The following is a 25,609-nucleotide window of genomic DNA, read 5'->3' as shown; positions in this document are numbered from 1 at the left end:
CTGTAGATGTAAGTAGAGCATTACAGTAAAATGAACTGGAGCCACAGTAACATTGAGCAGATATTTACAAGTCCAATTTGATAAACCTTCAGTTTCATGATCAGATTTGCATTTGGCTTAATAAGTAGACAAAATCAAAGCATAAACACAAGGTAGGCCGAGCTCTAAGCACAGATGTAGAGGTCACAGAGCCTGCCTGGGAGGTCCCGACATTACAGCGCCACAGAAGGGACAGACACACGGAGGCCAGAGTGCCCGGTACACACTGACTGCCAGTCAATGGCTGAGCTGTCTACTCAACACCACTGCTACTTCTTCTCCTCAGCTGCCGGCCAGGGCAGGTGGCCAAGCTGCAGAAAGTGCCATTGTGTGGTTCCCTCGGTAACCAACCGGATTCCTCCATTGGGATTCCTTTCCCAAGTCAACTGGGCTTTAGGATTTTAAACATTTCGCATTTCCCCTTAAAAACTTTCCTCCTGAACTTGTAATCAGTGTTCTTAATTTGACTTTGCCAGATTTGCCATCTGTGCTTAAGCTTTCGGAAAATTCTGCAGTTGCCCACAGGGCACATTTTCTAGTGGTAATATCACCCTGCATCTCGGGATGCTTGTGTGCTGAAAAGAAAAACAGAGCTGGGAGGCAGGAGATGCAAGTCCTGCTATAGATGCAAATTCGGAAAGTCAACCAATTATACACTTTACACTTTTTAATCTGTAGAGTGGAAGCAAGGACACCTGCCCTCCCTAGCTCTGCTACTGGAATGAAGCAAAAGTCCTGGTATTTTTAAATGAATGAGAACTTGGCCCTCAGAGATGGCCATGGATTTCAGAAGTCTCAACCTTGATTTGCTTGTGATGGGCCTGGATTTAGGCTTTTCTAAATCTCTCAATATAAAAGAATTCCAAGAAACTTCCTCAAGTGCACCTGCCAGATTTTAGCGTTCATTTGTCCCCTGCAGCAAGGAAGTCAACCTGAGAAAAGGTCTGGCAGCTTCGCCCACCTGGTGGTCTCACGGAGCATCTACAACCTTGTTGATGAGTTGTGGAAAAGTAGAAGAGGCACTGACATTAAGCAGTATGATTCTGTGTGTTTGCAAACTGACAACTCTTGTTGGTTGTCCACTGAGAAGGGCCACGGAATGCCTGGACTTGGACTACGGCTATCTTATCCCTAGATCATTTCTCTGCCTTTCAAAGAGATCTGCAAGTTCTTATGGGCCACTCTGTCTTGCAAATAAAAGCTTCCCCTTGGAGAGGTGAGGTCCAGCTCCTTATCTACCGTCCCTGGGTATCCACAGTCACTTCCCTGGATGGATCTGTGGTTGCTGATGTGGACACTATGTGCTCCAACATTCTGTGATACAGAACAATGAAGTCATATGTAAGAAAAGTATGGAGCACATGTGGATTCACTTTATTAATAAGCGCCTAAAATAGAGTTTAAAAAAAATCCACATATCACCTTCCATATAAATGCATCCATTTATAGTTATGAAGGCAAGTAGGAAATGAGACTTTACCAAGAAAAACTACAGTTTTCCAACTCCAGTGTTGAATTGGTTCATTTGTGGTTTTACCGGGATATGCTTTACTTTGATACTCTGTTACTGGGCAGATTTTGCAGACTACAGCTTTGTCAAATGACGGGATCTTTACTCCACCTTCAAATAATGAGAGTCAAATTTTCTCACTTTCCACACTCTTTTGGAGCAAAGTCATCTTCTTCCAAGGCTTTAATTAATCACTGTCCCCAGTGTGATCTCCCAGAATGTCAGATCTGGGTATCTAATTGCCTCCTGGACATCTCCACGGCGTGTTATGTTCAAAACCAAACTTGCCCTTCCTTCAGAGCCCCCACCCTGTCCCATCCTTTCTAAATGACAGTCCTATCCACCCACCACCTGGCAGGAACCTGGGAGTAATCCTGGGTGCATCTTGCTCCCTTACCTTTCACCTGCCATCAGTACCAAGTATAGTCAATTCTGTCTTCTAACCATGCCCGGATCCAATTACTTCAATCACTTGCTTTACCACTAACTTAGCTCAGACTACCAATATCTATTTCCTGTGTTATTCTAACCATTGCAATTGGTTTTCCTGTTTCCCAGCTGACTACCTATAGAGTGCCCTAGTGGTGTGTTAACCACTCACCAGTGATAAAACAGAAGAAGGCATCTCTGTTGCCCTCAAGAAAGGCATAATCTGGTAGGAATGAGGCTTGATTTAAGTAGCCATTAGAGAGTAATATAAAAAAAGAAAGAAAAAAAAAGCGCATACCATTAAGAGTTCCTTCAGAGTCTAAAACTCTGTCTTAGAGAGATGAGATTAACTCAGTGAAATAATTAGGAATAAACTGGTGTACAAGTGTTATTTTAGGAATTGCAAGTGTCCGAGCACTTCAGCGTAGAGTGAGATTAATGTGATGATTAGGACAGGAAATTTTAACGGAAATTTCTGGATACGTGCGTGGGAGGTTTACTACAGCAGCCACTCAACAACACTAGCCACCCATCTAAGTGTAGGGCTCTGGTCCATGGAAGTGACGGATAAAGAAAAGACAGTCCTTCTCCTCAAGATTGCAGGATTCTGAGGTCCAACACACTGTGGATGTTGAGTCAGAATTCGACCTTGGGCAGACCCTGCGTGTCCATTTCTCCAGCCAAATTCAGGCTCCTCCTCTCCCAGGTGTCTGTTTTACACCTTCCTCTGTCCTCACACTTTCCTCAAACGCTTCCCCCGTCTGGCCCTCCGCTGGTGACCACGGTTCCTATTTCACCAGGAAAACAGAAACACATGGTAGAGAACGGCCACAAGCTCCCACTGCCGCTTCTGTCCACTCCTTCTGTCCTGGCCCGCAGACTCTGCCTCCTCCCCAGCGCAACTGCAGCGCCGTCTCTGCGCACTCTGCCAAGGCCAGGGGCTCTGCCTGTGCACCAGATCCCACTGGCCCTCGGATACACAAGGTCAAGGCCTCCATCTATTGCTCTTGGCTTGCTCCCCAGTCACTTGCTGGGGTATTTACAGTGACTGATGAAGATGGCACATACTCAAACATTCAGTGTTGCAAAATAAAACGGTTTGCTGTGAGAAACAATAACATAAGTACTCCTGGACTCATTTTGTTGACTTTGAGCCACTCTTCTGCCGTATTTCTGTCTCCCCGAACTGCAACCCCCACCTGGCATTCCTTGTCTCCTCCCTGGCTTTATTTTCCCCCATAACACATTACTCCACCAGAAGCACTGGATGTCCAATTTATTTTGGTTTGTCTCCTAACCACTGGAATATAAGCTTTACAGGGGCAGGGATTTTTGCATATTTGTCCACTGCTTTATTCCCAGAGTCTAGCCAGTACCCAGGGCACTTGTTCAAGAATATCTGAGTTAACGAGGTTCCAGCCCTGCCATTTCTGATCTGTGTGACTACAGGCAAATGATCCTCTTGAAGTCTCCCTTTCATCATTTTTAAGATGGTGGTGCTGACAGTACTTACTACATGGGATTGTGGTGGGGATCAAATGACAATGTGTGTTAAACATTTTAGGGGTGCCTGGGTGGTTCAGTTGGTTAAGCGTCTGCCTTCGGCTCAGGTCATGATCCCAGGGTCCTGGGATCGAGCCCCTGTGGAGTCTGCTTGTCCCTCTCTCACTGCCCCTACCCCCTGCTTGTGCTTGCATGCACATGCTCTCTCTCTCTCTCAAATAAGTCTTTAAAAAAAAAAAAATCAACATTTTAGCACATTTTCTGTATGAAGTGCCCAACAAATGGCATTTATTATATGGTTATTTAGAATATAGTAATTATACATTAGCATTCAAGTTTACCCTAAGTTTATTTAGTCCCTAACAGGTACTTATTTGGGAATTTAGTGGACTGGCATCAAGAAGAAAAATAAAAGGTCTATAAATATGCTTTCCTCCTATTATTAAAGATTTCATTCAAAACCTAACCCTGACTAACAATAATGAACATCCAAGTAGGCAGTGCTGATGTCTACATCTACGTTCTATGGTAAAAATTATGTTTAGTAAGAAAGTAATATCACCAACAGGCAGTTTGCACTGACTGGCCATCCAAAATAGATCCCACAGCTGACAAGTGGGGGCCTCACTTCTGCCCTATTACCCGGGTCCTTTTTGCTTTCTTCTCTTCCCCCTCTGCTGTTACAAAGCCAGCTACTGCTGGGATCCCCTCTTTCCATGGCTCTGTAGTTCCAGGGTGGGGTCTCTGTTAGCATAAGGGGAGTATGAAAGGAAATGTACCTCTCTGTACCTTTATTTTCCCTTCAGGGTTTAAATGGAAAAAAGAGAAGGTGGGGTCCTTTTAGCCATTGTTGCTGGTATTAAAAGCCTTAAAAAAAAATCAAGTTGGAGCTCTGAGTGCATTTTCCCACAAAAACCATGTTATATATAGTGGCTGGGTTCTATGGTACTATTAATAAAGCAGAATATTTCAGCTATGATTTCTGGGCTGTCCTGGGAACCTAACCACAAAGTGGGACCTAATTTCAATGAAAAAGTATGTTCAGAGTTCCCAGCAACCGATTTACACACCCACATTCAGAATCCAACCCATCTGAAAGGTGAGGGCTGCTCATTCTCAGTAAGGTTGACACTTGCACAAAGATACCACAAATGTCGTGAAGAGTCGAAGCAAGCTGAAGAGTACGGTGGTCGAGCGGTACTTCATTTCTATTTGGATGGCATTCCTGATCCCAGTTCTAGAGTACCAGGAAATGTGTTGGGTCTAGCTCAGAGAATTTTGTGAGAACGAAGTGTGGTAAAAGAACGCAACACATCCAGCAGAGCCTGGTTAGTGATAGCTATTTAACATAAGTTAGTTCTCTCCCCTCCCACTGGTGAAACTTCAGTGTCTTATTCTTTTTACTTGGTTTTGTGTCTCTTCTTATGAATCTATTTTTAACACTTACATAGGGGAAAAATGCAACATTCTGCCAACAGAAACCAGAAAATGGTTATTTGCTCATTTCTTCTGGCTGACACACCTTGTCTGCGAATGGCAGCTTCTCCCTCAGGAGGAAATCTTTTCCATCAAATAAGCCTTTACGCCTTCCAAAAGTCCATGCCAAACTGCAAAAATCACCATCTTAGCTTACCATCGTGGTGAAGCTTTGGCAGTTGGGCCAACGCACATTCAGTGGGAGACCGAGGACAGACGTTAACTAACCATCCCACATTTTCAGTTTGTTTCCTTGTAGTCCTTATCCCAAATACACACATGAGACAGGCTCGCCTAACTGGGACGGCTTATGTTCCATATCACAGTAACCCTAACGCACGTAACCAGTAAGACAGCTAAGACCTCCTGCTCAGGAAGAAGTCTGTGCCTTCAGTAGTCAATAGGGTTGGGCAGAGAGCTGTCGAGGCCACTCGTTTTTTCAGAATGTTTCTCCCTCCCTTACCCCTCAGGCCCTCCTTACTTCCATCTTCTCTCCATGCCTTTCCCGGGAGAATGGGCTACTGCTCTCTATTCATCAAATCTCCTTGGATGAAACCTTTCTAGTCTACCACCTCCGATTCTTTATCCTTTGACAAAATCTGAGACAAAACTTTCCTGTTAAAACAAAAAAATCTCTTGAATTTGTGCAATTTCACAGGGATTTCCTAGAGCCAAAAACCTGGGACACAAAACTAGGGAGAACTGAGTGCTTCAATTTTACGTTTGTATGATCGTTGTATGAAGATTCCTATCTTCCCTACACCTTTCTTTAAAATCTGGTAGAGTTCCATTTCTTGTTCTGTGTCTCAAAAGAATATTATTTGGATGAGCCAGTACATTTAATGCGTTGGGAACACTTTCAAAAAGTTTAGTGCTCTTTCAACATATCTTTAATTTTTAAAGTGTATATTTAGTGTCTGTCTACCCCACTCCCCATCTCCTTAAAGAGAATTATTTTGCAAGATACTGCATAGTAGGGCAGCTTGAGAAGCACAGTGAACTCTGATTACCCAATGTTTACCTGGATCTTCTGAAATAAATACTGAAAAAACACAGTATGTCTTGATGCAAAAATGTGTTGAAATATATACAGAAAGAAAGATAGTGTCTAATACACATTTTTACAGTACCCAATGATTGTGAAAAAACTGTGGAAAGTGGGAGTAACAATCAAACAATTGTTCAAACAAATTAATAACTTCCTCTTGAAATAATGTCTTTAGCACCTTGAGCAGTGTGGACTCCTTGGTAATTTCCAGGAAATACTTTGTATTTCAGTCATACATAGTTGTTTCAAATATAGTAGAGTGTAAGAATTATTATAGTCTAGGGAAAATAGTATTTTGGGGGATAAAAAGAAGCAACTATTGTCAAAGTAGTACAAACCCTACAGCTCTTCTACAGAGATGACAATACTATAAAGTATTTGAGATCAACCACAGTGCAATGGTGGTAAGTGGCATTCAATTTTCAGTCTGTTATCTTACAAAGTTTTAAAAGTCAACTAAACTCTAGAGCCCACAAAGACATACTGAAGCATACCAGGGCTACCCTAACTAGGCCATTTATCTATCTGTTGTTTACTCAGTCAACGTCCTCACCCGGGGCAGACTGGATATGCAGTTATTACGCCATTTAAAGCAGGCGAGCTACTTTATTTGCCATACCAGCTGTCAAAATTATGATTCATGGATTCCAGCAGTCCCCCCAAATAAAGCTATGTTATTATCAACCATCTACCCATGCTCTTCACTCAGATCATCAAGTTTTCACACAGCTGAAGAGATGGTTAGAATGTTGGCATGTTTTGTTATTTGCTGTACTTGCCTAGCTTCTTATTAATGGATGTAGTGTGGACACTGGGCAACCCACCTCACTCCTTATTCTAAAGACAAAAAAAGAAAAGTAGCCAATAAATCTTATTTTATATAAAATAGAATAAAAATAAAGCTTAGGAATTAGTTGAAATATCTGTTGATTATATAACTCTTGCCTACTCATCATACATTTATTGTTCAAGGTACAATAAGGCAATCACCCTAAGGCATAAGGGTGCATATACTTCACACCGTCTCTTTTATCAATCAATAGAAACAAACCCCTTATCAATAATTCGCAGTCTGCCAGATCTTGAAAATAATATCCCCTTTCCTTGAGGATGTAAAACTATAGTTAAAAAAGCACATGCCTTTGTATTGTGAGCTCCATAAGCAAACCAAACCAAAACCCCTGCGCAATTAGCTGGACAATTTTTCCTCAGTGGCGTTGTTGATACAGTTCTGACAGGAGCCTTCATAACACAACTAAGAACGTGTCCTCAAAGGCAAAACTTGGCAGTTTCCAAAGTTGGTAAGACCGATGCTGGGCCTAGAGGATGGGGGAGGGGCGGGAGAGGTGGTAACGGGAAGCTTTGCAAATGCTGGTTAACCGAAGTGTGTTTTATTTCATGCCTCAGAAACTTGGGTCTTTCCCCTTCTGCCTTTCTCTTACTAGTTCTCTGTGACTGCAAATCACAATGTAGATCCAGCTAGCTAGCGCAGGGCTCTAGCGACTCCCCAGTCTGAAGAATGCACACCCATCCTGTGTTTCGCCTGCAGACCAGCAACTGGGCTAGGCTCGTCCAGGCCTGCTACTGGAGCAACACCCAGCTCTGCTGGGTGGAAAGATGCCTGTGCACCCCCTGCAGTCCCCAACAAGTGCAATAGTCCCAAGCCTCACTCCAGACCCCAGTGGCCAAACTCTCCATTCTGGAGAACCACTTACCATTCGGGACAGAACCTCCCCGAATGTTAAATAAGGCACGCAGGGGAGAAGCCCCCAGCCCCAGGGTGGGTGGGATCCGTTTCTTCCAGGGTCCAGCCCCCAGCTCTGCACCCCGGATTTCTCAACACACAGCATACCAGAGAGGGCCAGCCTGACCGTTCGCACAATCCTTTCTCGTTGGCTCCGCCGTGGCGGGTGCATGCCGCTAGGTGTGCAGCCACGTCCAGGGGCCCGCTCCCCGCGCTCTGCCTAACAAAGCAGCTACCGCCGGGGGACAGCGGGGACGAAGCTGCAGGAACCCCCCCCCCCCCACGCTTCACCAGCAAGCCTTGCAAGATGAGCCTAACAACTGCCTACCACGGCACCCTGGTGGGGGAAAGCCCCCAAGTGACAAGCAAACTTTCTCTGAATGGCGCCAAAGTGGGGTAAATTCTCCCAAAGAAAGGAGGATGGGGTTGGGGAGAGGCAAGGGTGCAGTGCCCTGGTTTGGCTCCAGATGGATGGACCCTATGGGCCCTTCCCCCCAGCCCCCTGCCAGCTGCCAGGGAATGAAGTCATCCCCTCATCCCTTAAATCTCTGCCAGCCTCGTTTTTTTCTGCCCTTCCACAACAGGTTTGATCCCCGTGTGAGTGGGGCCACGAATAAGTGAGGGATGGGGTCAGAAAAGTTTGTAAGAGAGGGAGGGATCATCCATGGCAGCAAAGCATCCCCAGTCCCGACCCTGTTAAGATGAAACAAAATTCCCATCTGGAACTGTTTTCAGCGGTTCCTGCTCTGATCTGGCAAAGGGGAGGGAGGGGGCTCTGCGAGAGGACCCTCCACCGGTAGAAACTCTGCATTTAGACGTTGTTCGGCCTCCCCGCTCCCCACCCCCTCATCCTCTTCTAATGCCCTCCCACCCCCAGCTCGCCTACCACCCCACACCCTTCGCTCCCTTTAATTCATACATTTCTACCAGCCTAGGGGCCGACTCCCCCGCGCCTACCTCGGGTCTCAAGGCCGCGCCCCCGCTGCTCTCTAACTCCCAGTCCTGTGGGCTCAGTGGGCTGTGGCCACAGGCAGGTACCGGCGCTATATACCCAGCCGCGCCGCTCCGCTCCGTGACTCAGTGAGTCTCTGAAACGCTTCTGTCTGTGGTGCTTCAAAATAAGAGTCCTCAAAGGAGGCGTGGCGCGAGCGGCGAGCGGCCCCCAGGTTAGCCAAGGCTTCCCGCCCCCTCCTTCGTGCGGCGCTCCGCCCTTTGCATCTTTCTGCTGCCCCTTCCTGGGGCAGCAAGTGATGAGTCGGGCTTTCTCGGAACTTTTAGAAAGAACTGATAGTGGGAAAGAATTTAACTTTTTATTTCTAGGCCTGTGGAGATGTTGGCTGCAGGGCAGGATGATCTCCCCCGTTTTTGATTGTGTTTTTCCTTTATAGACTAAAAAGAAACGTTCAATGACTCTGACTCCAGGGCAACATTCTTGGGGCCTGGAATGGAAGCCGGCGGTGGAATGGTAGCAGCCCTGGAGGCCTGAAACTGCGGGGCTGAGGCTTGGGGTGGGGGAGGGTCCAGTTCCTGCGGGCTACTCACCATTTAACTGGGGTGCTCCGGCTTTGCAGGTACAAGCAGAATGCGCAGCATTTAAATAAGAAAGTGCAGCAAACCCTGCGGTACACTCCTTTTTTAAAGTAAGAGGATAATTTCTAGATTTCCACTAATTAGCTTACTCTGTTCTGCCTATCAATGCATAACTAAATTTAGGAGCCCTTAGGGTAAGAAGTGTAACTCGTTCTGATTTAGCAACATTTTAGGAACGTGGTCCCTATCTTGTTTTTTTCTTTGGTCATAAACTACAAGAGGCTCTGAGTCACTTGTTTTAACCTACTACCTGGGGATGTCTGTAGAGTGTTTTAGAGTAGGAAATGGACGTTTTGATTCCTGAATTAATTTCCTATGTAAAATTTGTGATTTATTGTGGGTCTAACCCTAAAGCCAGACCAGCAATTTTTCCTTGCACCAACTCAGCTAAGGACACCTTCACTCTGTGCATAATCCTTGAGTCCATAATCCTGTGGTTAGGTTAGCACACTACCCCGGTTATTTCTGTCCTGTTACTACTGGAGTGTATGCTCCCTGACCACTCAGACCAAATTTCTTTTACACACAATAAACTGTCAATAAAAGCAATGAATGAATGTTACCTAACATTTACAGAACATCTGTTGTGCCAGGGCCCTTTCAAGTAAATGCCAATAATGCCAACTAGATTTGAATAGCCAGTGGACCACATGTTTAAGTTATCTAGTAATTTTATCCCTACCTTCATTAATACTGAACAATAGGGTTTCTAGGTTCACAGCCCTGAACCAGATACTCTCTCTCTGAAATATCTTTATTTATAAATGTAAAATGATGTCTATAAAATATTCAAATAAACCCAAAGTGGATGTTTCCCTGTAACTTTACCAGAGATAAACATTGTTAACAGCCTACAGTCTTCCCTTCCAGACTTTCGTGTGTGTATTTAAACACATAATAAAACAGAGATTAGATCATCATTTACAATGATTCTCTAACCCACTTTTTTTTAAAACCTATAATACACTGTAGTCATCTTTCTAGGCGTAACACAAGGCACTACCCTCTTTTCAATTTTTGAGAGGACAAGCAGGTAAAAAACTCAGTATTTCACTGTTAAACTTTGCCTTTGACTTTTTAGTTTGCTCATCCCCATGTCAAATGGCCATTAGGGCGGCAGCAATGACATCACTTGGCGTATCACAGGATTTTCTTGCAGGCTGCAGTGTGAAGTGAAGAAAGAATTCTAAAATGAGAGTTAGAATTTAGGAATCTGTGTCCTTAACTGTGGAACTCTAGAGTTTTCTTATTTCCACAATAATGGGATTACTTTGATGAATTTTAACGTTTCGGTTCTTAAATTTTGTAATTTTATGATTTCAGAGTCCATTCTCAACATGAACACAGAAGGAATAAATTAGATAAGCATGGGTTCCTACCACCATACATGTTTACTCACCATGGGAGGGTTCGTAGAGTGGAACAGATGGGTTGATTATCTGCAAGAAAACATCCAATTCCTTCACTCTCAAGAGGCAGCAAAAGAAGGATGACCCCTTAGGATCTGCCATCTCTGCCTTATTCTGTCTACAGGAGCCCAGAAAGCAGCATTTGTGTGGATCAGTTTTCCTTTCTCCGAGCGCAAATCCAGGAGGATTTAAGGAACTGGTACAAAACACTGAATATGCTAATGCTTTCAACTTTTAAACTTTTTATGCATGAAGTGTGGGAGGCGTGGATACATCTTAGCTATCACTTTGGCAAGTTCCAGAATTGTGAAAACTATTATCAGTAGAAGCACTGATAGGAATTTCTGCCAAGCCTGAAAAGAACACTTCATCCTCTCGTACTCACTGAGGATTCTGATCAACAACCTTCTCTTTAGATTTTTTTTTCTTCATTCTCCCTTAGCTGAAACTTAAAAGAGTTCTATGGTTTTAAGGGAAGATGAAAGGGGTAGAGAACAAACATGCAATCGACTTTTACTTGACCAGGGGCTGCACTCTTGGGATTCCCTCTGGCCTCCCTGGGAGTGTTTGGCATTTAGGACTTAAAGTGTTTTGTTTTAGGACTCTTGACTCTAGCTTCACTTCTGGCACACTTTGGCTCACAGACCTATGGCTTCCGACATACAAATTTAATTGGAGATGAAATAGCTTGCTCAAGGGTCTGGTTGTTTGGGAAGACACGTGGAATGGGTGAAGGTAATCCTTAAAGCCATTCCTTTACATGTTTTTCATCTTCTCTCAAGTGAAAAAGGTGAGACATAGGTGGTTCAAAACTAAAAAGAACAAAAGACAACTAAAAACAAATGGTGTTCACTGAGCAAACAAGATCTTGGCAGTGCATCCAAATCATAGATTATACAGAGATCAACAGATACAACTGCTGACAGGTACTACACAGCACTTATCTCAGATGTGCTCAGCAGAGGGAACAATACTTTATAAATGGATAGTATTAGCAAAGCAATATCCTCGCACCAAATGTCCATTCAAAACACTACCACCACAACTCTACATGGTTCAGTCATGCTTGTCTAACCTATAAATGAAGGCCAAATTCTGTATTCTCGTTCCTTTCATTTACATGTAGCAATAAAAGAATGTTAGTAAATCTTCAGGCATTTTGCTTAAAATAGTATTTTAATGAAAACTACCAAAAACTTGAGATTTTCTTAACTCTTGGCTTTGGGGTTGGCACATTTTCTATAAGGTGGCTTTTGTTACACATTCTCCCGGAGTGATCAATAGTGTGTACAATATGTTCTGATATCAATTCAGCATAAGGGGATATGGGAATAAGGGAATGAATATTCCATTCATTTCCGGTGCTTTGATATGATTTTTAAAAATTTGTTAATGTAGCTCTTGCTATATTTTTAAAAGGTAAAAATCTTGGCTGAATGGACCATTTCTTTCTTATAGATACTACTTTTGCAAGGGTTCCCAATTCCATTCAGCCAGCTCTAAGAACGAGACTAGGAAAATAGTACAGCAATTACAGATTTTATCTGATATTGGTTCCAATTAATATTATTGGGGAAATGTTTCTGGGAGAATGCTTAAGATCAACTTTTTATTCTATTCATTTTAAAAGTGAGCCCTTTAAAAAAATCTTGGACCACTTTGAATGTGGACCCTTTCTAATTAATTGCAGCATTTTCTAGGACACACATTTGTTTCCATATTAACTACCAAATTATTTTAACAAAAGTAAGAAATTTTTAAAAATGAAAATGTGTGTCTTCTCAAGAGGCTAAACACTGTGCATTATGTGATCATGAATACAGACTATTAGGGGAGGAGGTACAGGGCAAACCTCCAAGGACAATTCATAGTTTCAACATAAAAACAAATTAATGTATTCCACTGGCCAAGGTAACTTTCTGGCTCTTTGGTTTGTACATAACTTTTTATTAAGAGCAGGGAGAAAGGATAAGGAGGAAAGAAACGGGACTGCTTGTACTTGTGTTAAATGTGACTAGAACCCAGTGGACATAAAATAGTACATGAGAGGGAACATGACAACCAGAAGGTCTGCGGTTGTGGAACGTAAAAAAAGATCATGAACTTGCAAACAGAACAGATAGCGTTTGTGAGAGCAAAGTAAGCCTTGAGCCTCCGTGCAACTCCAGAGGAATCACGGAATCGGAGCTATCAGGGGCCTTCCGAGATCAGCTAGTAGCCGGGTATCCTGAAAAGGGCATGGGCTTTGGAGCCACACAGACTGGGGTCAATCAAAGGCTGTCGCCATGATCTTAAACTCCTAGAGCTTCTGTTTTCTCATCTGTAAAATGGAGGTCAAGGAATTTAGCTGGGATTACTGCTGAGAAGATGAAGGGAGACGCTGCCTGTGAAGTGCCTCACGTGGTGTTGGATATGGAGAAGGTGGAGGCTGGTTTTCTTCCCCTTTTAACGTGTACATTTATAACCTTATAGTATCTCAGGAATGTGTTTTACACAATACAGTATTTAGTTAGGAACAGAGTAAAAAATAGTAATCTGTACTTTACTTTGTGCTGACACTATGCCCATTACTTCACATGCATTCTCCTAGTTTATCTTCCTCGACGACCCATGGGGAAGTATGGTTGTTACTGCCATGCCCCCCTTCATGGAGGAGGAAGATGGGCACAGAGAGGTTAGGCAACTTATCCGAGGACACAGAGAGGGCAAGTGGAGGAACAATGACATAAATTGTTAACTCCAGGACCCAAAGTCCAGAGACTATAAATTTGGACTGAAAAGTATATATTTATGCTAAGTCCATTAACAGTCTCAGGACACTAAGATATCCATCAATAAATCAGTAATTTATTATGGCAAGTTTTATTCTACACAGTGTTTGTTTGACCTGAAATAGTTAAGGCAGTTTCTGACCATGTCCTGCTTCATGCACAGAAGAATCTGACTCATTATTGAGTATCCTTTTCCAAATCAAATGAGTTATGCTGGCTCTGATGGAATCATCCACAGATTCCACGTGGATTACTGAAAAGGCATAGTTAAAAGGAGGAATTTGCCTTTTATGCAATTCTCCTGAGTAAATGGGGAAATACTGTTATCAGTTGACTGGTTAGTTTAACTTCATCCTGCCTAAGAAAAACCTTCAGCTGTGTCTTACAAATATAGTCACTGATAATAGATAAATATGACATCATCAGTTTAGGATTACACATTTTCAATATTTTAGATTAATCGCAATGGCAATTCATGAGGTTATGGGTGAGGTGACAGAACTTTGTCCGTGGATTCTCTTAATACTATTGCCTCTGATGACACCAGAATAAGGAATCCTGTGTTGCACTTCATATAGACGGCTCTGGACGCTTCCAAAACACACAGACCAGCCATCATTCCATTGTCGCGCCCAGAAATACAGGAAGTGAAACTACCTCACCTCGGTACTGGAGCTGCCGTGGGTTTGCAGTGCCTTTCTCAGAATGAGGATTTAAATGCACAGGAAACGGTGGACTCCCAACAGGATACAGAGAGGAGACCGCGTTTACAAGGAGGAGGGATTTGGGCCTATTTTCCCTAACTCTGAAATCTTCCCTCTACCAAATCCTTTACATCCTAAACTTAAGCATCCATTCCCTTGAAGTAATAAACTAATCCCCTGGCTCAAATTAATAGGATTACGTTCTCTAAATTACTTAATTTCTCTCATTAGGGAAATACACAGGGATTTGCTTGGGTGCAGTGATGAAAAGTTTGCTAGCAGAGATATCCACCTACTAAGAGAATTGTGGAGATTATTTCACAGTGGATGTCTCTGACACAGCCAAATGTGCAAACCGAGACTCTAGTATGGAAAGGGAAGGAGACAATATTCTAATTAAATTTTCTTTTAAAACAGAAACTTAACAGATGCATTTCACAATGGAAAACTCCCTGAATGTAGATCCTAAAACTCGTAAGAGGAAATATTTGGTAACAGTAATTAAAAGAATTAATTTATCTGACATACAGCTTATATGATTGACAGTTAAAACAACTGACTTAGCAATATTGATACTGCCTGTGATGGGCCCATTAAATAAGTTATACTATGTCACCACTGACACAATGAAGTACTAGATTTCAAGAGATAAAAATCAAGATTTTTATGCATGAGTTCATTAGACGTGAATAAGAGTCCTATTGTCCCAAAGAACTGAGATCATTATTCTTATATCAGCATATCATATTTGTCTATTTGTTTTTAGTAACCTAAGACAAAGTTAAATGATTCGGAGGCAATTTGGCCACTTGATTGGGATGAAAATCAAGGGCCTTTTCGAACTAAACTTTGATTCAATCTGCTATATTCAGAAAAGCCAGTGGCCTATAAATGTTTTCAAATGGCCACGTCTTATATGTAACGAATTTTAATGAAACATGGCACATGAATAAAGTTCAAAGAGAAAAGACTGAACTGAGGGAAATCGGAGCTTTGAGCCCCAGTTTAAAAAGTGTAATTTCTGTGCAAAGTGGACAAAGTTAAGATTCAGAAAGTAAAGTTTTTAATTCAAGAAAGACAGTAATCATAAAGACTAAATTCAGTCTTACTTCCTGAAAACCAAACCCTCTGCAAATCGTTATCTCAATTTTTAAAAAGCTTCATTAGAGATTAATTTATTAGCAACAGGTATATACACGTTTTAGCGCCACGGTTGCATTTAGTTCATTAGTTTATAGGTGGTAACATTATTCTGTCTTCACTTGTGGGTGGCACAAGGAGAAGCCTGACATAACTTTGGTGTCATTGTTCCCTTGTTTGTTTGCCCAGTGTATGACACTTAACGAAACCTTGTGTCCTGGCAATGGATAAACTGGTCTGACAAAAATTATCCTCTCAAGTTGACTCCATTTTGGAGAACAAAGGCACAGTCTTTTGGCATCACAGAGGAATTAATTTTGGATTCAGTTACCTGCCCCAGAGTCATCACAATATGGCCAAAAGACCCTGCATGAACAGCCCTAGCATGCTGGGGGCGGGGGCGGGGGCGGGAAGGCCCGCACCCCACCAGCTATTCGAGGCCACGTGGTGTTACTTAAGGAGAAGGGGATTGCTGATCTTTGAACCACCTGTTGCTCAGAGAGAAGCATCAAGAAAAAGAGAGGAAGTTAAAAGGGATTAGCAATGTTCTTTATTACAATGAGGGTAAAAATAGATGAGGCCATTTGTGATTTATGCAGTGCCTGTGTCCATAATCTTAGGAGGGGCCAATTTGTCACTGGGCACTGTAGGTACCGTGGCTGGTGCCCACAATACTTTTGGCAGCCCAGAAAAAAACTTTTTATTTGAAACATTTTTATACTCAGAAGGAAAAAGTGAATGTAAATATTATAATGATGACTGTATAATAATGAAGCTAACCGGGATTATATGCATCTCTATACCAATGCAGTTGTAAAATATAATTCTAACTTTTTTTTTTAATGGAGAAAGGGACACACAAAGGCAAAATGCCTAGGGCCCATGAAGGTCATAATGTAGCTCTAATCTTAGGTAGCTGATGGTTGTCTGAACCCTTGACACTTTCCTTTCATGAACCATAAAGACAAACTCTACCACTTAGTCTCTCTTCACGGTGTCTTCTGTGTGAACCTACATCAGTAGGTGTCACCAGGTTTTAAAAGAAGAAAACACAGTCTCACATTCTCAAGCTCTTTATAATCTAAGCGAGGAGACAAAATCAGCTGTTAACAACAGGTGCTTTGCAGTTGTTCACTCGGACATTTCTTTTACGAGTTAATTACTCATAACTCCCCTGTGAACAAACTGCACATCTGGGAAAATAAAGCTGCCCACTGAACGTGAATTACTGGAGCGTAGGTGAAGCACAATAGTTAATTCATTTGGATACCCTTAAAAGGCTTAACAAAAATCCCTCAAGCGCTTAGAAGTTGGACTTGTGTCTGAAGAATAAGTTAGCATCAGGTTGATCATGATGCTAACTCAGGATCACGGCAGGACGTGATTCCAAGCTAGCAAGTAGCTCCTAATACTTCCCTGGGTTACCCACACCCCCATTTATACAGCCCCTTTGCCCAGAGCTTCTGTTGATCTGGTATCACTCAGCTTTCCTCTGCAAAATGTTCTACCTTTCACTTAAGTTCCTAAGGAGTTCTTTTACAATTTCAACTTGTTCATGGTAAGAAAAGAGTTCTTTCGCTACCAAAAAAGCTCCGCTATTTGGTAAAACAATGGCTAAACTCAGTTCATTGTTATCATGTATCTACTCAGACTTACTTTTTGAAAACGGATTTTTTTTTTCCCAGCTTCACTGACCTATGATTGATAAACAAATAATTCTATATATTTAAGGTATACAACACGGTGATTTTAAAAAAAATTCAAATTTGAGTTGTATAGTTGACACAATGTTACATTAGTTTCAGGTGTACAACATAGTGATTCAACTTCTCTATATGTTATGCTATGCTCACTGCAAGTGTAGCTCCCATGTGTCATCATACAGTGCTATTACAGTATCACTGATTGTATTCCCTATGGTGTGCCTTTTATTCCTGTGACTTATTCATTCCATAACGGGAAGCCTGTATCTCCCACTCCCCTTCACCCATTTTGCCCATCCCCCACCCCTTCCCCTCTGGCAACCATCAGTTTGTTCTCTGTATTTATGAGCCTATTTCTGGTTTTATTTGTTTTGTTTTTTTAGATTCCACATATAAGCGAAATCATATGGTATTTTTCTTTGTCTGACTTAGTTTACTTAGCATAATACCCTCTAGGTCCATCCATGTTGTCACAAATGGCACAATCTCGTCTTTTTTTTTTACAGCACCATAATATTCCATCGTGTGTGTGTGTGTGTGTGTGTGTGTACACATTCATCCTCCCTATCCAGTCCTTATCCATTTGTCTATTGATGGACACTTGGGTTTGCTTCCTTATCTTGGCTATTATAAACAATACTGTAATAAACATAGGGGTACATATATCTTTCTGAATTAGTGTTTTTGTTTTCTCTGGGTAAATACCCAGTAGTGGAATTATTGGATCATATGGTATTTCTATTTTTACTTTTTGAGGAACCTCCGCACTGTTTTCCACAGTGGCTGCACCAATTTACATTTCTACCACCAGTGCATGAGGGATCCTTTTTCTCCACATCCTCAACACTTGTTATTTCTTGCCTTTTTTATTTTGGCCATTCTGACAGGTGTAGGTGATATCTCACCGTGGTTTTAATTTGCATTTCTCTGATGTTTAGTGATGTTGAGCATCTTTTCATGTGTCTGTGGGCCCTCTGTATGTCGTCCCTGGAAAAATATCTAGTCAGGTCTTCTACCTATTTTTCAACTGGATTGTTTTTTTGGTGCTGAGTTGTATTCATTCTTTATATATTTTGGATATTAGCCCCTTATTGGATTACAATATAGTGTTTTGATGGAAGTATACCTTGTGTAATGATTACCACACTCAAACTGATGAACATATCCATCATCTCACACAGGTACTATTTGTATATATGTGTGTGTGGCGGGGGGGGAGGAGGTAAGACCACTTAAGATCTATCATTTTAACAAATTTCAAGTATACCAGATTTTCAATAGAATAAATTATCTCATCAGGTCCTAACTCCTCAGAAATGAGGCATTTGGGCAAAAGTCCCTTAGTCTCAGGGTCTCTTCATCTGTTCACTGAAGAGGCTGAACTGCATGATCACTAATGTTCTCTTCAGCTAGACGGTTCTAAGATCAGACCTAAGGCCAACCCACCCCGACCTGGGGGTGTAGGACTTTTGTGGCAACTCTTCAAATGGGTATTGGGGTATCACACAGAGCAGTGGTTTTCAATGATAATCCATTGAGAAGTGAGAAAAAATACTAAAACCTTTTCTTTAAACTTCTCTTTGTGTATATTTTATAATATGTCATAATACATGTATATATTTCATGTTTGTATATGCGAAATATACATATACGTACATATTTGTGTATATATACAACATATACACTCACACACATACATGCATACAAAATATCTTTCTAACAAGGATAAATGACCAAAAAATTTCGTATGTCATGGTTTTAAGCTAAGTTAGAAAGGGGTCGAGAACAAATTAGGTAATCAACTCAATTCACCAGATGATGTCTGGCTGAGGGTCTGCTTTAGGATTTCCATCTCCAGCTTTACCTTTAGCACTATATGTTTCTAGATATATGGCTGCAAACATGCAAATTTAATTTAAGATGAAGCTTTCTGGTCCATTTTACACTAATTTGGGGAGGGGTATAGAATGAGTCAAAGTAATTCCTTTGAATTATTCCTTCTATAACAGATTCAATGAAATACTCCAGACAGTTGAAGACTTGAGAAAGCCACAGCAGAGGGCTGGAGCTTCCCCCATGTGGACCCCCACTCCCATCCTGTAAGTTACAGAACAGATTATTCTGGGTGTAGCTTTATGTCTGCTATTCTTGGGAGTCTGGATGTTGTACACAAGCAGAGCATTTGACCTGCCCAATCTTTTTTCCTATTGATGTGGCAGGACCCATAACCCAAGAAAATGCAGAGACATTCAGTTCTGTTTAACAATTTAAATTGAGATCCTCACTTAATATATAAGAACAGTATCATTAGATTCCTTCATTGATTTCAAATATTTCAAATTTTATATGTCTACTTCCAAAGTTTTATTCATGCAGGTAATTTCTGGAGCTCTGTAACTATCATATTCAAACTGACAAATTGCCACTTGAATACCTGGCTTCTGGAAGCCCAAAGTTTTATTTTCTGAATTAAAGTGGAAGTTCCTTCTCATACCTTTGGATATTTTTTAAAAAAATATTTTATTTCTTTATTTGAGAGAGAGAGAGCATGCAAGCATGAGCAGGGTGGAGGGGGGCTGGTAGGCAGAGGGAGAAGCAGACTCCCCAGTGAGCAGGGAGCCGGATGTGGGGCTCGATCCCAGGACCGGGAGATCATGACCTGAGCCGAAGGCAGAAGCTTAACCAACTGAGCCTTTGGATATTTTGAAGATAACTGTAACCTGCTTGTGGTTCTTTAAGTGTATCCTCAAAAGCTTTCACTGAAGTCATACGATTTCATATTTAAGAGCTCATGCTTTGGGTCTGAATCCCAACTTTGTCACCTGCTAGGTGGATGTTTTTGGATAACTTATTCAATCTCTCTGTGCCTCAGTTTCCTCCTCTGTAAAATGGAAATAATGCTACACACCTCATGGAGTTGCTGTGAGGGTTCACCGAGCTGTTGTAAATTATGTGGCCCAGTGCATGTGGTATTGTTGCCAACAGTTTAGCAATTTCTATTGTCATCACCGAGCAACATGGCCACATGGAGCCATCAAGGAGTTTATATTCCAAATAAGTAACCAGATGAAGCAAACTGTTAAGGTACCACCTTGACTAAGTCAGGAATATAGATTAAAGCTCTTTTAAACTCTTAGTCTATCAAAACAAGACTGATGGAAGTGCCACTTAAGTTCACCACAGGAAAAGAACAAGAAGGGAAGGGCAATAGAGACTTGACAGAAAAACAGCCATTAGGGACTTAAATACTATATTCCACAAACGAGTTGGCTCCATCATAACTCACTTAGATCTTGCACAATTCACTTCAAGTCCTGTATTTCAATTTTCAAATCTGCACTATAGGGAGTTGGATGAGTTTACAGCTAACATCTATAATTATTATACAGTTATTATAAATCATCACAGGAAATTCTACAAAGACAGATTTGCTTCTCTGCTTTTTGACACCTGGGTATATAAATAATTTGTGCATTGTTCTAAGTCTCAATTAACTTTTTCCCGTAAATAATTCAAATGAGCTGCTTTATGTAAAGTACTTCCTAGACACTTGGAAGTCTTTATAATTATTTTCAGTAGCAGAGGGATCAAAAGTGAAGCACTGAAAGATGAAACAAACTGCTCTGAGGGCAGAGATGAGAATTCTGAGCTCTCAATGCCAACGTTTGCTACCAGGTGCCATCGAGCGCTTTGAAAAGGAGATCCCTGTGTGGGTGGGTCCAGTATCTTTTCCTCTTTCAAATGGAGCCCTGCTGGTGACACTTCTGAATCCTGGACTAACTCTGCCAGCTTCTGGTTACTTCATATTAATCAGAGCTATTCTGGAGAGATCGGGGAGAAATGGCCCAGCAGCCTCTGCAGTTATATTGTATCTGCTTCTCTCTCAGAGAAATACAGCTGGCTTTGCTATGTTGCAAATAACTGACATATCAAGTCAGTAAATAAAGCAGTTCCCTAAATCACCAACTTTGGTACAATATCATTATGCAAACTGAACTCTGTGATTTACATTTGCTACATAGATAAACTCTGAAGCCTCAGTTCTTTTTTACCACTATTATTTTTTTCCACAGTCTTTTCCAGTCTTCAAAGCATAGCTACACAAGGAGTGTATAATTTTATAAGCTAAATTTTCAGCATCACTATACTATCATTAATGTTTTTGTCTTCACAGCCTTATCATTACTAGTTTTAGAGGCTGCATAATATTTCATTAATTAAGACAAGAGGACCAACATTCTGTGTTCTTTGGCTCTTAAGTTTCTTTCTTTTGAAATTGTAAAAAGAAATGCTACAGTGGGGTGCCTGGGTGGCTCAGCTGAGTGTCCGACTCTTGGTTTCAGCTCAGGTCACGATCTCAGCGTTGTGAGATCCAGCCCCACGTGGGGCTCCGTGTTCAGAGAGGATCTGCTTGAGATTCTCTCTCTCTCTCCCTCTCCCTATCCCTCCGGCTCCTCCCTACCGTGCTCTCTCTCTCTAAAATAAATAAGTTAACAAACCTTTTAAAAAATGCTATAGTGAACATTTTCAGGCTTATACATTTTTCCTCTTTGAATTATTTCCTCAGGGCAAATACGAAAAGTATAACTTTGGGGTCAAATGTTGTTTGTATAACTCTTGACGTTTATTGCTAAATTGCCTTTTTTTTTTTTTTTAAGAATTCAATTCTTTGTTAGTGATGATAAACATTTTCTTGGGATGATGACATCTTCCTGAAGAGGGTGATAATAACGGTGGCTTATTAAATAGGGTTTATATCTAAATTTACAAGGAGTGGCTACTTTTGGAACCAGGTTGTACTGCATTCTAAGATCACCCTGACACAGTGGTCAGTCTGCGTGCTGTGGTGCTCCCCATTTCTGCCCTCCGGTCAGCTATCAAATTCCTCTATTTCCTCTTAAGCAGTGGTCGGATACTTTCTGATTCAACTGAGGGCTGGCCAATTGTATATCTGGGGATCAGAAGGGTAGGTTCATTCGCTAGTCTCCTTTCTTAAAGTTGCCAACAATTCGAAGTTAGTGAAGTTTTAAACAAATTCCGATACAAGATTAATGCCCTCTATTTCTGGCTAGGAACATAAATAAATAGATTTCTTGGTTAAGAGAAACAATTTCTCTCTGTTGGTTCTGTGGCACACAAAGGTGTTTCTAACTATGTTTAGGAATGTCTGAAATAATTCTTCCACATCTCAGTTCTTCTCCACCCATGCTACAAAAGTGTCAAAATAAAATCAATGTCAGTTCATATTATTGGTAACAAATATTATTTGCCACGCTGGAGAGTTTGGGAGATGAAACAGAAGACTCAAAGAGGCACTGCCAGTTTCTCTGCATAATTGCCTCCTCTGACATCTTCAGTAACTGTCAACGTATTTAATTAGACAGTATGTCTACTGGCTATTTAACTATCTTGTTAAGAGGTAAGCTTCTTCTCAATGGATACAATTGTAACTCAGTGTTCAGGGCATGTCTGAAACTGGGATTCAAGATATTTTTGTGGCTTCTTGGAAACTTTCATCATCTCTGGCTAAAAGTTTCATCAATTATACATAAAAAGAATACTACAGTGCTTCTAATGTACAACTTGCATTTTTTCCCCCACGTTTAACAAGAAAATGCTTATTATTTCAGCTGCTCAAAGAGTTTCTAAACATCTCTTCAGACACATGTCTACAAAAAGCCACCAGAAGGGGAAAGATACACTTTGTGTTTCTCTCCCTGCTTAAAGAGGAGATACTATTTTCCCTCTATATCTTGTGTAAGTGAAACAAAAATCCTTTGACATTTTTCTTTGCTTATTTTTACTCGCCCAGATTGCCTTGAGTCTCTGACACACTTCTATTCTGAAATCCTTCAGCGCTGACTTCCTTATTTGGTTGCTGGAACTGCTCTTTGTCTTGTTCAAACATTCTGCTAAGCTTGCAGCCTCCCTTCACCCCCGCCCCTTGCCCACTGCTCCCCCTTTCCTACACACACACACACACACACACACACACACACACACACACACACACACGGCTGGCCTCAGCAGGTCACTGTGACTCAGCCTTCTCTGTTGTTCACTCGCCAATCACCCATCAGTTATGCCCATTTAAGGAGTACCTTTTGGAAATCATAAGAGACCAGAGAGCTCTCAGCTGTTTGGAAAGGCTGCTCTGTTGCATACACTCGAAGTCACCGCAAAGCATGTATTTCACACAACTGCCCTCCTCATATGGCAGGGTATGTATTTAAAAAAACAAAACCCCCCAGAAACTCCAGGCTGCCTAATTTGTGATTATTTTATTCCTCCGCATTCTGGCTTTTAAGTTTGGCTGTTAGAGTGGTTCTGTTTTGTTTTCAACTTTCTCGAATCTCTATATAGTATATGCCAAATACTCCAATCTAATATTTTAAGAAATATAGGACACAGGCCCAAGTGGAGCTCTGGGTTCCTAAATGAAGCACACACCCCTTTTCAGCAACTGTTAATTCACTTTGCTCTCTGGAGTTGAAAACAGCCAGGCATTTGGAGCGTGGAAGGATATTTTCTGGTTTCTCTGCTCAGATGTGTGTGGGGGAAAGTAGAGCTCTCTGCATTCCCTATTTAAGAAAGAAGTTGCAATGGCCCCATCCAATAAAACAGAGCAGTGTTTCCTTACATATAAACAATCGAGAAATTCCTTGGGCAAGCACATAGCCTTTTGGTTCATGGAACAAAGCGGATGGTGGTATTTATTATGTCAAATAAACACATCATCCACACTCCAAAGGGAAACCTGAAACAATAAGCTGAACAAAGCAGTTTTCAAGGTTTTAATCCCTTTGCAATTAGCTCTTGTCTAACTTGACTGAGAAATTAAGAATGAGCTATTTTTCCAGAAGTACCCTTAAGTGATTCAATAGCCAGTTTGTTCCCAACACTTGCCCTAAAAAAGAATCGGAGCTTGTTTCCAAAGGTAAGTCATATAAACATACAGGATATCCTATCGCTGAATATTATTTCTCATTTAGCCACTGAAAATAGTACTTTTCCCTCGTCCATTGTGCTAATGACTGAAGCCCTGTTATTTATCAGGCATTGGACGAGATGCTGCAACCAGCCTTTATAGTCACCACTGATCATTACAAGGAACAGATCACATTCTATAGAAAGCACATTTTCTCCCTGCCTTGTTGCCATTCCATCAATTTTGCTTATTTGTGTTCACCATGGTGACCAATGTGGAAATAACATTCAGCTTACCAAATTCCCAAAGTGTATTACCCTCTTATTTAGAACAGTTTCAGACTGACTTGGATGAATTCCTGTTGATAGAAGTCCTAAATCCTTCTTGGATATAGGCAGGGTGTAAGTTATAAACCTGCTTTCAGTCATTCCCACTGGTTGTAACCTTAAGGAAGCTGGATGTGCCTGACAACACGGCTTGTGAATTCAGACTGGCTCTGGTTTGACAGCACGTGGAAGCCGTGACATTCTGCACACTCTTCTATTTAACAGGAACACCTGGCGATTGTGCAAAAGGGAAAATGCCTCTGCATGCCTGCCATACTGAAGCACGGTCATGGCACACGTCCATGGAAAAGAAATCTATGAAAGTCTGTTTCTGAGTTTTTAAAATGATTGTTTACATTTGCACATTCATCTTGTTGTCATTAAGAAGAAAAGTGGTAGCAGTCCCTAAAACTTCAAAAAATGCGTTGTTTTATGGGAGAAAAATTTTAAATTGAGAACGTTCCGCCACGATTTGGAAAAATCCACGGTTGCTCTCTTTCAGCCCCGTGTTCTGCAAAGCATCATGGAGAACACTGGCATCCAGAAACGAGCCCAAGACTGCGCTTGGAGACCTGCGTTTCTCTTGCCAGTTTTGTTGCAAAGCAGCTGTATTACTTTTGAGTACGTCATTTCATCCCTATGAATCTTACTTTCCACATCTTTAAAATGCAGACAACTTTTTATTTTATTTTTATTTTTTATTTTTTGAAGTAGGCTCCTTGCCTACCACAGAGCCCAGCACGGGGCTTGAACTCATGATCCTGAGATCAAGACATGAGCTGAGATCAAGAGTCGGACACTTAACCGACTGAGCCACCCAGGCACCCCTAAAATGCAGACATCATTTTAAATCAGAATTCCCAATGTGGTGAGAGTTCAACCATCCCCAAAGGCCTAGCAGAAATTGCATATTTGCTCAAGACCGACCATTTAAGATATTACTTAATGAATTTACACCTGTATTGCCCATGCTTTGCTGGGAGACACATTTGGTACATTAGTTGAGAGATTTGAAATGTGAGTTCTTAAGTGAAAAAAAAATATCAGGAATTACTAGATTAAAATAATTTCAAATAATTTCTAAACTCCAAGCTTATTGGTTCTTGTATTTTTGGTTTGTGGTCTGCACATTAGTGATTCCCAAATTCAGCCATAAATTTGGGCTGACTTAGACTGACCTTTCTCTCTGTGTTCTTGGGATCATGTATTCTCTGAGACTGGTTTGGAACGTCTAAAAAATGCTGGCAAAACCTATTATTGACAGGCTGTCAATACATTTTTTTGTTGTT

General features: G+C 41.4%; 2 protein-coding genes across 4 annotated transcripts in view; one reads left to right on the top strand and one right to left on the bottom strand.

Annotated features, from left to right (window-relative positions):
- Positions 1–19,119, top strand: part of CBR4 (carbonyl reductase 4) — a 160,624-nt gene extending 141,505 nt beyond the window's left edge. Inside the window, exon 7 of the transcript XR_013446560.1 lies at positions 19,076–19,119. The gene's annotated coding sequence lies outside the window, so the exon portion shown is untranslated. The remainder of the gene's footprint in view (positions 1–19,075) is intronic.
- The window catches only part of PALLD (palladin, cytoskeletal associated protein), a 243,404-nt gene that overhangs the window by 75,588 nt on the left and 142,207 nt on the right, over positions 1–25,609 (bottom strand). For 2 of the 3 annotated variants that reach the window (XM_078069421.1, XM_036087529.2), the window contains exon 1: positions 8,707–8,845. The exons of the other annotated variant lie outside the window; for it this stretch is intronic. The gene's annotated coding sequence lies outside the window, so the exon portion shown is untranslated. Of the gene's footprint in view, positions 1–8,706; positions 8,846–25,609 lie in introns of those variants that run through there. 3 annotated transcript variants of the gene reach the window in all.

This window comes from Halichoerus grypus, chromosome 3 (assembly GCF_964656455.1).
Source record: "Halichoerus grypus chromosome 3, mHalGry1.hap1.1, whole genome shotgun sequence".
NCBI lineage: Eukaryota > Metazoa > Chordata > Mammalia > Carnivora > Phocidae > Halichoerus > Halichoerus grypus.
Note: the sequence above shows the minus strand (reverse complement) of the source record. Positions and strands in the feature narration are given on the sequence as shown.